Here is a 17,421-nt window from a genome sequence, read left to right as displayed (position 1 = left end):
CACATCACCATGAACAAGTCGGGCACATATAAAGCCACAATGTGTCATTTTTAAATTTGGATTAAACAAGACAACAACATGTTAACTTGTGAGCCTCAGAACTGTTGGTAGGCAGATTTAGTTCTCTCCTCAGAGAGAGCCAGGCTAGCTGTTTCCACTTGATTCTAGTCTTTGTGCTAAACTAAGCAAAGCTAGACTAAGCTTGGCTAAGCAACTGCTAAAGATAGCTTCACAGTTACTGTAGAAATATGAGTGGTGTCAATCTTCTCATCCAACTCTCAGAAAATTTCTTTAAAGCAACATTATGTAGGAAGTTTGTGCGACTGGCGCCCCCACAGTCTCTGAGTGGAACACCCTGTTGAGGAATCCCAGGTTTGTGTAACATTATCATCAGATAAAATGTGAGACGAGCAAACTAGCTAATGGTGGCTACAGTTCGCAGCAGTTAGCGTTTACTTTAGCAATGACTGAAGCCAACTTTCCTCCAAGGAGCCATGGAAATCACAGAGGAAATCAGAGGGAGAGCCAGAAAATATTACCTCCAAATATATGATTCGGTTTCACAGACATAGTTGGTGTTGCGTGACTTAATGCCATAAAGCAATTTTGCACTTCTCCTGGGAGATCCTACCGCCCACCCAAGTTGCACAGCGATCTAGGCACAGACAGAGACACCATTCACCTCAATACAAGTCAGTGTTCATTTAAAATTAAGCTGTTATTTCAAGGTATCATAGTTACATAATGTTGCTTTAAGCTAATATTCACAGTTTGACCCACTATTTACTGTATCACTCATACAACCTGTTGTTCGCCACTGCAGATGTCTTTTTACAACCAACTGAATAGTCCCACAGCTGAACCTCCTTCTTCCACAAACTGGTTTCTATATTCAACAGCAACATGATCGAAAGGGCCAAACATGTATAATAAATATATACCACGACAGAATATTTATTTACAAAGAGGCGGGGGGCTGCAACAGCCCCTCTCAAATCAGTTAATGGGGGCCGCTCAGTGTGTCCCGAGGGAGGGCTGAAAACCAAATGAACTAACTGAATGTGCATCAGAGCGGCGAACAGAACGCCTGCTGGTGGCGGAAAATCTGCTGTCAGTCACACACACACATACACACACGTCCGCAATTATTTACGCACACACGTCCGCAATTATTTACGCACACACACATATAATTCATGCGCAGGAACATGACGAGACAGTCACACAAACACACATGCGAATAGAGATGAACCAATTAGCAGGCGACAGACATCAGCGTGACAGAGAGAGGTGGAGGGAGATGGAGGGAGCGAGCGAGCGAAAGAGCGAGCGAAAACATGAAAGCAGCACTCGGTGTGTGCCGGAAGTGGACCCGAGAGGAAAATGCAACCAAGACACCTTCACACTCCGACACGTTCAAGGAGGCTGGAGGTGACCAGAGGCGAATCCATCCCGACACAGTGGCTGGATAATGTGTGGAGGGAGGGAGGGACAGGCAGACACTCGCTAATATTATTCACCCTGAGGAGGAAAAGAAAGTGGAGGAAACAAGGATTTCTGTGGTTGTTACGTTGATAAGGACTCCATGAAGACTTGCAACCACTTTACAGACGCTAATGGGGATCCATTATAGAATACACGATCATATATTATAATTGATTGACGATTTAAAGCGACACAATCTAACTTTCTAGGGGATTGTCGAGTATCGTACTATCCATCCATCATCTATCCATCCTGTTGAAGCTGGAGTCGTCGACAGTTAATGAGTGCTAATGGCAACAAATGGCGCAGTCAGAGGTGGCACACAATGTAAAAAAATTTGAGTACAAAAAGTTAAGAAGTAAAACATTTTTGCCTCATAATTTGACTCTATCAGTCCAAAACTCTACCATAGGTGTTCAGCTGGGTTGAAACCTGCTAATGTCACCTTCTATAACAGAGCCACATACCACTGGACCTCGCCATTTTAGCAACAGATGCATCAATCTGATGGGGCCATTACAAAACTTAATTTGTCATTTAATCTTGAGCCCTCTTTGGTTTCTCCATCATTTTGCCCTCTTTAATTTGTTGGTCCTTTACACACTACTGTCCACCCCTCAGCGAACACACACACGTGTACACACATCTGAACTCTAACCAAACACACACTCTTCCAGAGTGCCCCTCGATATCAAGAGCCATTTACGCTGCAGCGTTTGTAAATTACCTCTCACTACTCCTGACCGCGCACTCATATTTTGCCATTAGCGAAGCCCCGGACACTTAACACGCTCGGCACAACACACACACTGCACGGCTGCTCCGACCCCTCGAAAGCTGCCCGCTGTGATTTTTTCCTGCACATATCATCTCAGACAAAACGTATAATGCAACACATGACATCATGTTACAGTGATATTGACCTGTCTTTATGGTTCAGATACTTAGGACCTTCCTGACTGTATATCGGCATCATATCAATTACTGTGAAGCGGGCGATCTGGGCGGACAGGATGTTGCTTGGTGTAAATGTAGAGGATTTCTCAAAAGAAGGAAGTCGATTAAAGGAAAACGGACACAGAGTCTTTAAATAGATGTAAACCACCTCTTTTTCTTTGTAACATGCAATCCCCTCCCTTGGTTGTTCTTACAGTCGTTCCCTGCTGTGTAACAGGCAACAAAAACATAAGCTTTTCAAATACTTGAGCTTGGGAGATTAAACAAAAAAAAAAGGCAAAGAGCATAAAAAGGATCTCTTGAAGGAGGACTTAACAGTGTGAACAGAGCCAAAGAAGAGATTGCAGATTTGTCTTAAGCTGCTCGGGCACAAAAACGACATCTGCAATCCCCTCAACCCCTGCGACAAATGTGCAAAATTCCCTAGAAAAGCGCAACAAAGTTTGAAAAGCTATGATGCACATAGGCGCGTACCGTGCACATGAGCGTCGTCGCATTCCCACATTCAACTCCAACAGGAGTCCGATCAAGGTTAAAGAGTCCACCAGGATGTGTGTGTTTGTGAGGGAGTGAAGTTTGACCGGGGATAAGCTCTGGTGTGAGGACGGCTGCCAATTGTATTCCAGTGAGAAGTCTAAAAATATCCTTCACACACACACACACACACACACACACACACACACACACACACACACACACACACACACACACACACACACACACACACACACGTACCTTCCCAGGCAAATAAGCTAGGGAACAGAGAGAGCGGGAATCCCGTGAGGAATCAGTGGAATGTAAACAGGCCACCCACACACACACACACACACACACACTCAGAATGCTTAATCAGAGGCCATGAGACAACGGCCTCATCTGGAAAAAGATGCCCCAGAGAACACTGCAGTTTGTTGGGAATGTCCCCTTGGTTTAACCCGTATGTCCTGGCACCGTCCTCAAAAGGGGCCCCATGAGAGGCTGCAGGAACAAGCTGCATGCTGGGAAATATGTCAACCTTCACCCTTTCGTTATGCACTTAACATCCTGTGTGCAAAGTTTTGTCAAGTGATGCTGCAAATTACATTGCAGCTGCAGCTAGCGTTCAGGCTAAAGCTAAACCAGGGACCAGATTTTGTGTTGCGCCACACATCCGCTGGTATTCATAAAGAATGTGTGGTGAAAAGTTGTAAAGCAGAAGTAGAACATGTATTTCTAGAGATAGCTGTGGCAAAATGATGAATCTAACATGAAATATAAGATGAGAGACGTAACATCAGACAGTATTATTCTTGTTATCCCTGTCACACACACACACACACACAGAGTACTTCATTCTAATCCTATGCATCGGATAAATGACATCATCCCTTCTCCTGTTAATGAAAGCCTCTGGGTCAAAACAGTCCTGAGTTAGTGAGTGTGTGATTTTAATCACTTACACTTGTAGCATGGTGAAACTTCTGGGTGTAGTGTGGTCGACAGTGGCGTGAATCGAACATGCTGCTTTTAATAATGCACACCAAGTTGCCAAACCCCCTGCTGTCTTTTACACTTTCTCAGCCATATGACGCCATTGTTGTGTTATTAGGCCTATGGCCCACATAACCAGCTGCTCTAGAAAATGACTTTCTGGGTCGTAGGGGGATTACTGTAGGGCTAACACCGCGGCACACAGTCCTGGGGGCCACAAATGGGTCAAACACTGCCTCGTTTTAAAAAGCAGCGCTAACAATGAAACACCCAGCGGCAACCTTGAAAGGTTCATTCCTCAGAGATCAGAAATTCACAAGGGGGCTCTTTGCACCTAATGAGTAGGAACAAGTCTAGACAAGCGAAAGTAAACAACAGCTAATTTCCTGTGCTTTGGCTTCTCCCGGCCTTGTCCTGTGGTTAGTCCTGCTGCTTAGCTTAGCAGTTAGCCGCTTCCTTCTGCTTGTGGCAACTGCAGCTATTGTTCTGCTGACAGGCCGCTAATAAACAGCCGGTGTCGCCCTGCGTCTCTGTGGCTGAACTCGCCACAAGTGCTCCAAATAAAAAGGGCCCGAGGAGTTTGAAGTCGTCTGTCTTTTGAAAGGGTGGATTCCCATTGTTTTCAAGTGGTAAGATTCTTTCTTTAGCAGGGAGAGAAATTGCGTTCATTGCAGCTTTCAAGTCCTTTTATAGTGTCGTTTTTGCTATAATCGGCTGACACATTTGTTTAGAAAAACCTCAAGGGTGGAGGGAGAGGAACACATCAGATGAAATATAAAAGCCACAGAAGATCACAGTATTTTTTTGATAGCGAGCAGTAAAAGTAAAAAAGGTATTTTTAGCCTTAATAGTGAATTTCCTCTCAGTTAAAAAGGTGTTGGGGAGGATATTTTAATCAAATGAGACAGATGACTTCCCTGACTGATTTTTTTAAATACTTAATACTGTAAATGTTAAAGATTAAAATTCTGAGCGACACACATATCCAGCGTTTTACAGATGTTTCTTTCACAATTTAAGCAAATGGGAAAAAGTCTTTTTGAGCCACAGTTCGTCACATGACGTTGTAATTACACAGTTTGGCCACTATGAAAACTGGGGTCTGGGGTCTTGGCTAATGGCAGTGACAATTAGCAGCTAGTGGTTACTCTGATGATATGCTGCCCACTATTTGTTTGGAGTGTGAATTCAGACAGTTGGCCACATCTTACATATTGCACCTTTAAATATGAGGAAATGTGGAAAAGAAAATGCTTCGGGACTTGAAGAAAAAAGAAGAAACTTGCCATGACTGAAAGGTTGATTTCTTCATTACCAACAACTTTCCCTCATTACTGTGACTGAAGTATCACCTAGCTTCGAAAGCTACTTCCCTATTGATCCCCTCGCTTCATTAATTTAAAAGGAGACAAGACAGAGAGACAATATCATAAAAGAACAGACTGTATGTGGTTATACCGGTCTTATGTTTCCCTGTATAGTCATTAAACTACCTAGACTGCAATGGTAAAGCGTCAAGCTGAGAGCCCTTTCATGGGAAGATCCGTAAAAGGTAAAGAAAGTTATGGCAGATGTTTGGACTCAGTCCAAAAAGCCCCCACCTCATCCTCTAAGATGCGCACAGGAAATGAAAGAGATAGAGAGGAAGGGAAGTGTAAGAAAACATGAATCGACATCTGAAGCACAACAAGCTGCTTGGAGACTCAATCCAGCCCCCTGAGAAAAACCTCTGGGAGGCTAAAAACTCCTAATAGAAAGTTACTGACCTTAAATCTCTTGTGTAAGTGTGCTACAAACAGTCCTAACAGAACAAAGAAGCACTTATTATTCACCTCAGAGAGATTCCGATGAATAATTAATCGGCGCGTGGCGCTGTTGATCCATGTGATGATACAATAATGAGCCCCGTAGCCTCATCCCGGGATTCATCAAGTGGAGCGCCACATAGTCTCGAGGGGGAATATAGATTTTATTGGCTGTAATGCTAGAAGAAACAGTCGGACAGGATGTGCATAAAGGTGTGATATGTGACATATGTTGGAACCTGGACTCGAACCCGCAACGCACATGGTGTTCATTAGTGCACTGACCCGTACGGAGCAGAGGAAGTGCTGACGGTGCAGCCCGGCCGACGGCCCTGCAGTGTTTGAATGCAGTTTCGTGGTCCTTAAAATGACAGGGAAGTTGATTCAGGAGGACAACCATTTTGATGTTAAGGACTGTTTTCATGGCTTTTATTTTGGATAGTTTCGATAGTCGAGAGTGATAGAAGAAGTATTGAGAGAGAGTGTTGTTTGCCTGATACTGTTGCACAGGTGAGATAGAGCAAGTTATATGTGATAAAAACCACATAAACATACATTTTTTGACTTCATGGGGACTTTAAAAGGCATCATTTTTGGCTTCAATGACTAAGTGAACACTCCTACATTAATTATTAATCAATACATTAAATAAATCAAGAGATTAATACATAATTAAGTTGGCTGGAGCCCTTAGAACAACAGAACACGGTCAAAGATGTTGGACTGAAGTGAATCCATGGCTGAGTGCCCTCCAGTCAGCTGTGAATGAATTGTTTGTCTACATACGCTCTGTCCACAGCTAATTTATGCCGTCATGTGAGAGTCAGTGTGTGTGTATGTGTGTGTGTGTGTGTGTGCGTTGTATGACAAACACCCAGGGATATCAAAAAAGCTTGTTAACAACCTCATGTTCGAAGGTCGGACGCCTTCTCCCAGCCCTTGTTATCGCTCGGCAGGCCACGTCACACCAGAGCGGACGAGTCCCGATAACGGGCTGTAAAAAATGACGATGCATAACGCCGGCCATGGAGGCACTCAGCAATACCTCGACGCGCATCAAACAACCTTGCGAGTGTGGCGTAAGAGCGGATGAGTGATGACACAAGGCAAGCAGACACATTACAAATTACCAATAATCCCAGATGACTGGACGGTGTTGTGCGTGCTTGTGTCTGCATGGGTTTGGCCTTCTGACATGTTCATGCAAGAACTCATTCTGCAATCACGTGTCACGGAGCAGAACGAAGGGTCGATGAGGGTTAGAAGTCACCGTCAATATCTGATATGGCATTAAAATAATCCTATTAACAATCACAGAGTAATCCTATCGTTATTACAAGCTAGAAATCCTGTGTTTACCTTTCATATCTGGCAGGCTTATCTAAAGTAAACAATCTTTCACACCCATTTATCGCCTTTCTTTGCAAAGCTCAGCTGAGGAATGGCTCCTATCCTTATAAATACTTAACTGAATAAAAAAGCCATTGTGTTTTGACTTCACTTGGTGTGACACGGCTTCATGTCAGCAAGAGTGTTTACAGGATGTCGCAGGTAGACTGTGACTAAAGCACTGCCAGCTGCTGTGAATGCCACAGCAGAGAGTCACTGGCAGCAAATGAGCGATGAATGTACAGTACACACAGTCTCACTCTTACTAACACACACACACACACACACACACACACACACACACACACACAATATAGAGGGAAAGTTGTGTGTGTGTGTGTGTGTGTGTGTGGGTCCTCCCGCTCATTCGTTGTAATTCTCCCATAATCCTTTACTCTACGAAATGACACAGCTGCCAGACATATCCTCTTTGCTGGCGCCTCAAACCTCCACTCCTTTCCTTTCCTCTCTTTCTCCCTCACACACACACATACACACACACACACACACACACACACACACACACACACACACACACACACAAGCGCTACACATCTCTAAAACAACATCCACGCCACCGCTGTTGCATCATGTTTACAAACGAAACAGTAATAATAAATGACTAGTCTATTAAAAGGACTCAATCGACTGCAGCGCTCAAACGTGAGCATTCATCACCATGACAACTTGATAATTGGACGAAAACAGGAAGTCCATTCATAATGTGGGGATTTCTCATCTGCCATTTGTGACACAATGTAAATCACACGGCTGGTTCGGACTGGAGGAGGAGGAAGATGAAACCACGCGCTCGCTTTCCTGTTTGCCGGGGCCGAACACGCCCCGTTTATGCAGCAATTTTCTTTTTTTATTCAACAGACAGACAAATCATCACAAGTGCAGAAACTTTGCTTCCTAATCCCCAAATCGCATTGGTATTAGACTCTGAATTATTGTTTGTGGCGTGCCTTTTTTTTTTGAGTCGCACCTACTGAGTAAAACTGACTCGTTCATGGTAATCTCAGCTCTGCAAAAGCTCCTTTATTGCATCGCTGCTTTTGTGCAGGAAAACCAATTGAATTTTAAACCCCAAATCCAACATGGGCGTACGGAATAACAAGATGAAGGGGAGGAGAGTGAGGAAGAGGAACAGGACGTCAGGATGCAGAGCGCCCACATGCCTAGCTGGCACTTTGGTGATGCCAGCCTGTCCATCCATCACCTAGCAACCCTGTAACCAGGTCTGCGTGATCAGCTTCTTGTTGCCAGGAGAAGGCTTACAACGCAGACCTTTTCAGATTCGCACACATGAGAAGACAGGCACATAGAGGCAAAAGAAAAACTTGAAAATACAAATTACAGACATGGATGGTCGCCTCGGGCATACACATTCATAAGGTACACACATGCTTGCATACCTGCCAACATTAGGCTGTGAAGGGGAGGGTAATAGAGTTAAATTCAAAACTCACAGTGACGTTAAATTTAAAGAAAAGCGATCAAACGTCATCCTTTTGAATGCAACGTTTTGAGAGAGTGTGTGAGAAGCCATCACCCCAAAAAGAACAAGAGGGAGGATAAAAGGAGGAGGAAAGAAGATGAGTGAGTGAGACAGGAAGCAAATGTCAATGAAGGGGACAGCTTGCACCGAGATGAAATGTTATTTAAGCAAACAAACTCACTCGCACACACACATACGGACATGGTGCGAGAGGAGAACATTTTGAAAATGTATTTCTCCTTTTTGGCACCTGTGTCATCCATTTTTCAGCAGTTGACTGAGTGAGGCAGGGGGACAAGTGACACATGTCAGGGGGGTAGATTTGTGCATGCTCACCTCCACCTCCAGGTCGCCAGGTACCACCACACACATCAACCTGCAAGAAGGAGGCGTTGGCATTTGATATGAAGTCGGGAGATTAACGCAGCGCAGTGGGAGAAAGGGTCAGAAACAAGTACACTCACAAAGGGTGCGAATGTGAAGCACAAGCCTGTTTGCGCTAATATACAGACGCACACACGTTCCTCTGTGCTACTACCCCGAGTGATTGAGTTACTGGGACGAGTCAATACGCTACCTCACATTGAGAATAGAGAAATCAATGTTGTTACACTCATTCACATTCATCACCAGCTAACAGCACCAGACAATTTAAAATGACTGTCTGTTTAGGGCAAATCAGCAAACAAGAGCCAACAGACGAGAGCGCACAAAGTGGGGACGTACGTCCTTCATTGACGTGCGCTGAGGAATGTGATGTCCGGATCAATTTGTGAAAGAGAAATCTTTGTATTTGAATATTTGCAGAGTGCTCCGCTAAAGGGGAAACGGATAATGCTGACAAAGACTCGACGGGGCCGAGATCCGCCTCCCTGCAAATTCTTCCTGATTGAATCCGTGCATGCTCGGCTGACAATGTCAAGTTCGTGAATCGCGACGCGGCTAACTCCGCTAGAGCAAAATGAGCGGCCTATATGCTAACTTCCAGCCGTCAGTGGATGCAAGATGACAGTGTGGAAAAACAAGTGCTCGGCGGCCCCGACGGCGGGATAAATGGGATGTGAAGTTTCTGGAACAGTTGATGGTACTGTTGGGGAGAGCACGACAGGGGGGCTTTAGGGTTAAAATCCCTGAACAGAAAAGCACGCACATACTCTCTCTGCAGAACAGCTGGGCAGGAGTGTCGTCCGTCCGTCTGTGGCATATGTGTGGCTTGAGCGAACTGTAACGGCATTAAAGCCTGAGAGTATTGTGTGTGTAACAAGCAATGCAGAGTCATTAGCGGTGTTGCTTTCAGCGTACAGCATGCTTAATGAGAGGGCACGGCCACGCTGTCTGAGTGATTAGTTACTGTGGAGGCTGAGGGCCAACACCAATTTCTGTGTGTATGTGCGCGAGGCAGGGGGTTTGGAGGGAGAAGGAGGAGAAGGTTGAATGTGTGCTGGAAAAAAAACACACCCCAAATTTATTCCAATCTGTTCTTAATCCTGGAAATGTACGAAGAATTACCCTAAAAACACCTATCCCAGTCCAGCCCAACGTAAACTCAGAGTACAGGCATGGCTTTGGGCTCCATTGAAAGGATATAAGCAGGGTTTTTTTCCCTAAGCCGTCAGAAGCTCTATAAATTCCTCTCGCCATAATCTACAGGAGTTTGAACATATTGAATTATGTATTTATTTTTTCGTGGCCAAAAATAAGCCTGCAGATGACCTGTAACTGCCCCTGTTGGCTGGAAAACACAACAGGTCACCATCATATAATCTAACATGGTCCAAGTTCAAATTCATAACAATATAATTGAAAATGGACACTTAGCAATTGCATTTCTGAATGATAAATATCCAGGGACCTGGCAAAAACATTCCATTTTATGACCTCAAAATACCTCCGTCTGAGAGTGACACAGGCAAAATCTCAGGGTAGTTTCTTATTCCTAACTAACTGTATGCATTTAAAATAGTCAAAAACAAGTGCTTGGGTGGAAAAACAGCCTATGCTAAGAGCAAAATGCATAAAATGACATAAACCTGCATAATGTCCAGGTTTATGGCTTTTAAAACTGTGATAAACTAATATTACTGGATTTGAAATCTCATTGGATACATGACGCATCATTCATCTGGAGGCTGGTGCGTTAGTGGCTCAGGGGGGAGGAGAAAGAAGAGAGAGGGGGTCACCTGTCTACACAATCACTCATTGGCTGTTGTAGGCTTTTGGAGGGTGCTTAGAAGCTGACTTTTAACAGATTAAATAATCTTTAGGCACTTGTGTGTGTCATAATAAACTCCCTTTTACATCATATGAGTTGTCTCAAAGCAGCATTTACTGGAAGACAAAATCGATGAGTAACCACTAAAACCTGACACAGAGCCAGAGATCTGTGTTTGAAAGCCAAACCCTCACTGCTTTGTTTTTTTTATGAGGCATTGTGTGGCTCAGAGGAGCCTAAAAATAACCTTCATAACATGGTTGAAAAGAAGCTAATCCCCCAGCCCCATTTGTTGCTCTGACTCAGGCTTTTAATTTACCGCTTTATGACCGAGTGTGTTTATTGCCAGGAGACGGTGTGTATGTGAGTGGAAAAAGGAAAAGGTGATTGTTCCTCTCCCATCGCCACACAAACTGAGAAGTAATGTACGGTGAGAGCTGTTGTCGAGTTCCCCCACCCTGCGTCTCTCCTGCTCCAGCACTGCAGCAGCCACTGCAGCCTGTTTTTATCAAACGCGACACAGGAGCACTGAATAGGCACTATTTACTGGGAGATAAAAAAAAAAACTGGCTTCACCAGACCATCCTTTATTGCCCCCGACAACTTGAGAGGGAGCAATTCTCGGAACATTTATTCAAATCAGAGCGAGAGTGCAGCAGCAGAGCACACAAAGAGAAGAGCAACACCCACAAACAGCCACATCTGTAGGCACACATTCACAATCAGCTTATAAATCTTCAGTTTATTGCAGTGGATGAGTTGATTTATCAATTAATTGATCAACAGGAAAGGAATCAGGTTATACTTTGATTACTGTTTGATGACTAAAGTCAATATACGCCCCCACTGCATTCATGTGGTGCTCCTTTTCTTCTTTTTGCCCCAAATCTGCGGAAATCCACTCACATAAGGCAAATAATAGTGATTAATACATGTAAACAGCTGCAGATTATTAGATAGAGCCTCTTTAACCCATAATTATAATAAAAGTTAGTTGCAGCCTCAGCAGGTAAACAATAACAACAACAAAGACGCTTTCAGTTACATGCTAACGTCAGTATGCTAACATGCTCAAAGCAGGTGCGATATTTACCATGTGCACCATCTTAGTTTAGAGTGTAGCCAGCTAATGTTTGCTCAGTTGTACTAAACACAAAGTAAATTTAATAGCAATCCACCCAGTCGTTGTTCAGATTGAGCCTGATTTCAGTCGGGACCGAAGCGGCGGTCCGACGGACTGACAGCCTTCTCATTTAATGCCAAAGACCTTTTATTTATGCTTTGATATGAATGTTTTTTTTTTCCCAAAACCATTAGACTGGAACATTTTACATCTGAAGACCAAGAATGTTTTGTCTGTTATGTCTCGCAGATCAGCAACAAGTAGGTCTAATTACAACTTGGATATCCGTCCGTCACTTCCTAGTCTGTCTGAGAGTTGCCATTGGCTCATTCCCCCAAATTCCTCCTCCTCGTCCTCCTCCTCTCCCTTTCTCTGTCCTCAGCTCCATCCTTCCAATCTTACATTCCTCTGGATCCAGAGACACTCCTGCATGAGTCATACCTAAACCTCCACCTAAAGTAGAGCCTTTGACAGAGTTTCACTGTTATCCCCTCACACCCTTTATGAAAGGCTTCCTGTTCACATTTCCCCAGAAAATAACATAAAATGCAGTTGATAAGAGAAAGACAGCATCCCAGAGAGTTAAAGCCCTTCATCAGAAATCAGTCATCTATACCACGCTTCACCCAAAACGTCACCCGTCATCATGAAAGAACTCAGTGGAAAGATCTTTTCTTCACTTCACTACACAGGGTTCCACTTTTATCTCCTCTCCCCTGTCCTTTCCCATTTTCCTCCTCTCTTCTTGACTCCTCGCTCCTCTTTTCATCTCCATCCCTCCCTTCTAATCCTCCATTTTCTCTAACTTTTTCTGTCCTCCCATCATTTCCTCTCCTTTTTGTCCGCTCTCCTCGGTCCCTCGGCATTGGTAGAAAAGCTCAGGGGCCTGGTTCGGGTTCAAAACCTTTTTATGTCGCTTTTCACTGCAGCTCAGCAGAGCTCCCTGCTGTGGTGGGCCTTTAAACGGTCCATCTCTCCCTCTCTCTTTCTCTCTCTCTCTGGCACTCGGATCCCTTCCTTTACCCGAGGCCGGGAGGTAAACCACTTTCATCTTCCCCTCCCTCCTTTTCTTCCTCTTGTCAAAACTCCCATTCCTGCTATCCATGAAGAGGTGCAACTTCCGCTCACGCAACTTAAGCATTTAAGCTTTGTAGGCATTTTTCAAAATGCGCTGTTGCCTGGGCCAAGTGTGTACTCTTCACAACCTCACTGAGCTGTGTAAAAAAAAATTATTAAAAAGTCACAGATAAGCATTTGACAGCAGTCAGCTTGCAGCAGTCAGCAGCAGCTGTAGACCTGCATCATGTTCAAGCTGCTCTGAGAAGACAAAGGAGACATCCACTGATGGCTGGAACCAGAAGATATTCTGACTTCAAAAATGACTGAAACGATTAACCGACTATCATAATGATTGCTGATTATTCAACAAATGGTTTCTGCTCCACTCCATTTAAAAGCTAACTTTGGCCTTTTTCAACCTGGACCTTATTTTCCTACATTTATGCAGCTCGTCAAATTACAGGAACAAAAGATGTTTGGAATCGTTTCAATATTAAGCTAGACTGCTGCAGTCAGCTGCCATGAACTGGGCTGCAATGTAATCCCTGTCAGCGTCAAAGCACGTCCTCTAAAAGTGCTTATTTATTTATATATTTATTTATTCATTCACCGACAGGCTCAGATTATTATTCTTCCTGTCTGACAACTTCCCTAAAGAGACAGATCCTCACATCAGATGATTGATGTGAACCAGAATTGAACCAGAAACAAGCTGCTATCGCTCTCGCTAAAGCCGCCACGGTCAATTTGCAGAATCGGTCATTTTATTGTCAAAAAAAAAAACCCCACACATTTTTCGAACACAACAGAAAAACACAATAAAACTCACCAGAATCCGTCTTTCCAAAAATCCCCAAGTCTGGTTGGGTCAAAATAAACCCGTAACTCACTGCCTCAGATGCGAATGAAGATGGGCAGACATGAGAGAAGTGGCTGATGCAGAGCCAGAATATTTTCACAGGTTGTTTGAAAATGTTTTATACGAGCGCCGATACACGAGTTCCCGTACCCAACACAATACTGCTTTGTGTGCCTTCCTCTTAGGAACAAATTTGCTTCCCTTTATTCTTTTTTCTTCTTCTTCTTTTCAAAAGCCACAGTTCCCAAAATTTTTGCTGTGTAAACAAACGCCAACGTGAACCAACTCTGACAAACAGCCAAAAATATTTAAATAAAAAAAAAAAACCTGACAACGAATGCCACATAACCAAAAAGACAAATCTGAGCAATAATTCAAGGCCATATCTCATAATACAATTGATTCGTAACAATTCAAATGTTTTAAATGAACCAAAATGATCAATTCAAAAGTTCCTTCAGTAAATAAAACTGTACATTGTCCTGTTTCTTGAAGGACAGCATGAAGTTAAACTGTTAGCACAGTTAACACGCCAAACACTCCGACTTTTCATCAGGCAATCTAAGAAAAACATCAGGGGCCGACTGTCCGGGGAACTGAAAGGCCCCTAAACTCACCTCAACAATCCCCTCTTTGTTCTCCCACTTGGCTCAAACATCTTTTCTCCAAATCTATTTACTCATTCATTCAGAACTCTCTCTGTCTGTGTCACTCTCTCTGCCTATCTCTCTCTCTTTCTCTCTCTCTCTTTTCCCTCCTTCCTTTACGTTTTTGGCATTGGCATTGTCTACTCCTGGATAGTGGAGCATATTTACCAGCAGCCAGCAGAGGCAAACAAGCAGCCTATTCAAAGAGCTCGGCAGCAACAGAGACGGAGAGAGGAAGGAGGAGGAAGGAGCGGGAGGGGGAAACGGAGGGAGACGGGAGAGTAAATTCCCCGGGATGACTTTTCGGATATCAAGCAATCCCCTCATTTCAGAGATCACACAGCGTGTGCAAACAGTCCTAATGGCTATAATTGCATCAGCATCAAGATTTGCTTCAATTCTCATGTTGCAGATTATTGCATTCAGACTCGATACACACAAACACACACACTGTCTCGTCTCTCTCTCCTCCTCCCACACACACACATACATACATCACGCTCTCTGGTGACACAAAGCCCTATAGTCCATTAACAAATACTGTCCCCCTACAGTAAACAGTCATTTTCAATTATGATAAAAGCCACTCTTCAGAGACAAATTGATAAAAACCAGCCGCTCACTTCCTCTGTACCAGCCAGATAATAGCTTCAAACCATCGCCTCGGAGGCCAGACAGAAATCACAACCGATTACTTCCTTTATGTTGAGGTGAGGGCAGAGGCAGAAGCTCGACAATCAAAGAGATAACTGAACAGAAAAAAATTAGAAGCTTCCTTCATAGTAACAGGAACTTTAATAAGGAACTTGCTGGCTGTTTATTAGGCAAAGTTTAGCTTAAGTAGCTTTAGAAAATCCCTCACGTTTCACGTAGTAAGGAAGTGTTCTCCAATGTAAAGACAGAAAAGACAAGACAGTTAATACGAGATACTTTCACAGCTGCGATAGCTTGAAGAGAACTAAAATAAATGGTCTCATACACGCAGTCCTGTGTTTCTAACAGAGTGAGCTTGATTCTGTGCAGCACCCTGTCCACTGCACACTCAGGCCTCTAAACTCTGCACAATAAAAAAGGAAAAACGCCCTTAAAAAGACATTGTTTGACCCCTGAGAGCTCAATTCTTCACTTCATTCTCGCTCCTCTCGCCTGTCCGTTCTTCACCATCCGTCACCACAGTGCTACACTGACGCGTACAAATCGCTCAGGGGAAAAACAGTTTGAAATAGCTGCCCGTGTAATTTCGGCCTTTTTATCAGAGCACACACATAGGAGAGCACGTACCCACACCTTGTTTGTCTACGGCTTATATTAATACGCTGGTGCCCGTAGAGATAACGGGGGCATTTCCTATTATGAGCCTGCTTGGGAAAAGGGAAAAGGGAAGAGGGAGGTACGCTTTAATTGTGAGCAGCACAGACTGTCTTTTTGTGTGTGTACGTGTGTGTGTACGTGTGAATGTGTGTGTGTGTGTGTGTGTGTGTGTGTGTGTGTGTGTGTGTGTGTCCAAGTGCCTCTGCTCAGGATTGATGCCAGTAAGAGGGATGCAGGATTTCAGACATCGAGAGACAGAAAAAAGAGAAGGTGGTATGTGTGTGCAAGGATGGAGGGCAGAGGAGAGAGCGGTGACAAATATAAAAAAGAGGAATGGAAAGGAGACAAATAAAGGGGAAATGTGAATAAGTGTGAGACACGGTGGCAGGGAGGTTAATTGGGAGGCGGACTGGAATGCAAGACGAGATGAAGACAGACACAGAGGTGGGAGGGCGGTGAAAAAACAACAAGGTACCAACACAGTGTAGAGTGTAGAGAAGATGGAAGAAACCGATAAAATATAGGCCTAAGGACAGAAAGAAAGAAAGAAAGAAGGAAGGGGAAAAGGGAAATGGGGCGATGGCAGCGCAGATAGACACAGAGAGAAGGTGTGAAATGGTGTCGGCTAGCCTGAGGTACTCGGTGATGGATGGGAGCCAATCCACCGGCCGTCCCATCCTTCATGCGCACGGGGACAGACAAACAACCACCCTGTAGAGCACAAAACCTCACCACAGTATCACCTGATGAGTGTGTGCCTCGCCACCATGTCCAATTTCGATGGAATTGGCTTAAACATAGACCAAATTCAGTCTGATATTGTGTTGGTATTGATCCTAGAACATAAATAATGTTGTTGCAGGACCATCATTTAAAAGGGGACTAGCTGTATAAGATGTGCAGAAGGCACCTTTTCATGTTTTATCTAGCAAAAGGCATCCAAGAGGGCACTTTCACAGTGTTTTTTCGATAATGGGGGCACCTTCCCCCCTCCTTGAGTCCACGAGGCGTTGCTGTATTGTTATTTTTGTCTTTTTTCCCGCCCGAGTTGCAAAGCTGTGACATTGCAAAAACGTGACTCGGTTGAAGCGATGGTCCTGAAGCACCACTAATTAGAATGTTCCAGGAACGACACCAACACGGCGATGTCAGATCCCGTGACCAAACACACACATGGCAGAAAAAAATGCTAAATATACACACAGAGAGACATCAGATGGCCGACCAACAATCATCTCTTTGTCTTTTCATCACGTCCCCAATGGCCCTCTTTCAGCTCTGGGTATAAACTGTTCATGAAAAGATATTCTATTTCCCCGCAAACACATGATGTCCAACACCCGACCCCCACAAACACATGATAACCTTATTAACATCGACAGAACACTGCCTTACTGTGTTGTGCATTTCTTATAGAATACAAACAAAAATGCGCAACAGAAAAGTATTGCCAGTTGTCTTTTACTTATGTCTTTTGTGGACGATTAGCCTAGAGAGAGATACCCAGACAGAGGTGTAGACACGGACACAGGTGAGTTGAACAGAAAGGTAGCCAGATCTTACACAAAGAAACAGATATTCTCACAAAACAAAGTCAACTGCG

At 44.0% G+C, this 17,421-nt stretch overlaps 1 protein-coding gene across 3 annotated transcripts in view; it reads right to left on the bottom strand.

Annotated features, from left to right (window-relative positions):
- The window catches only part of pag1 (phosphoprotein membrane anchor with glycosphingolipid microdomains 1), a 54,417-nt gene that overhangs the window by 28,714 nt on the left and 8,282 nt on the right, over nt 1-17,421 (bottom strand). Inside the window, exon 1 of one of the 3 annotated variants that reach the window (XM_030412903.1) lies at nt 13,831-14,026. The exons of 1 other annotated variant lie outside the window; for it this stretch is intronic. The gene's annotated coding sequence lies outside the window, so the exon portion shown is untranslated. Of the gene's footprint in view, nt 1-8,943; nt 8,984-13,830; nt 14,027-17,421 lie in introns of those variants that run through there. One more of the 3 variants, XM_030412904.1, reaches the window with a different exon arrangement.

This window comes from Sparus aurata, chromosome 3 (genome assembly GCF_900880675.1).
Source record: "Sparus aurata chromosome 3, fSpaAur1.1, whole genome shotgun sequence".
In the NCBI taxonomy this organism is placed as follows: domain Eukaryota; kingdom Metazoa; phylum Chordata; class Actinopteri; order Spariformes; family Sparidae; genus Sparus; species Sparus aurata.
Note: the sequence above shows the minus strand (reverse complement) of the source record. Positions and strands in the feature narration are given on the sequence as shown.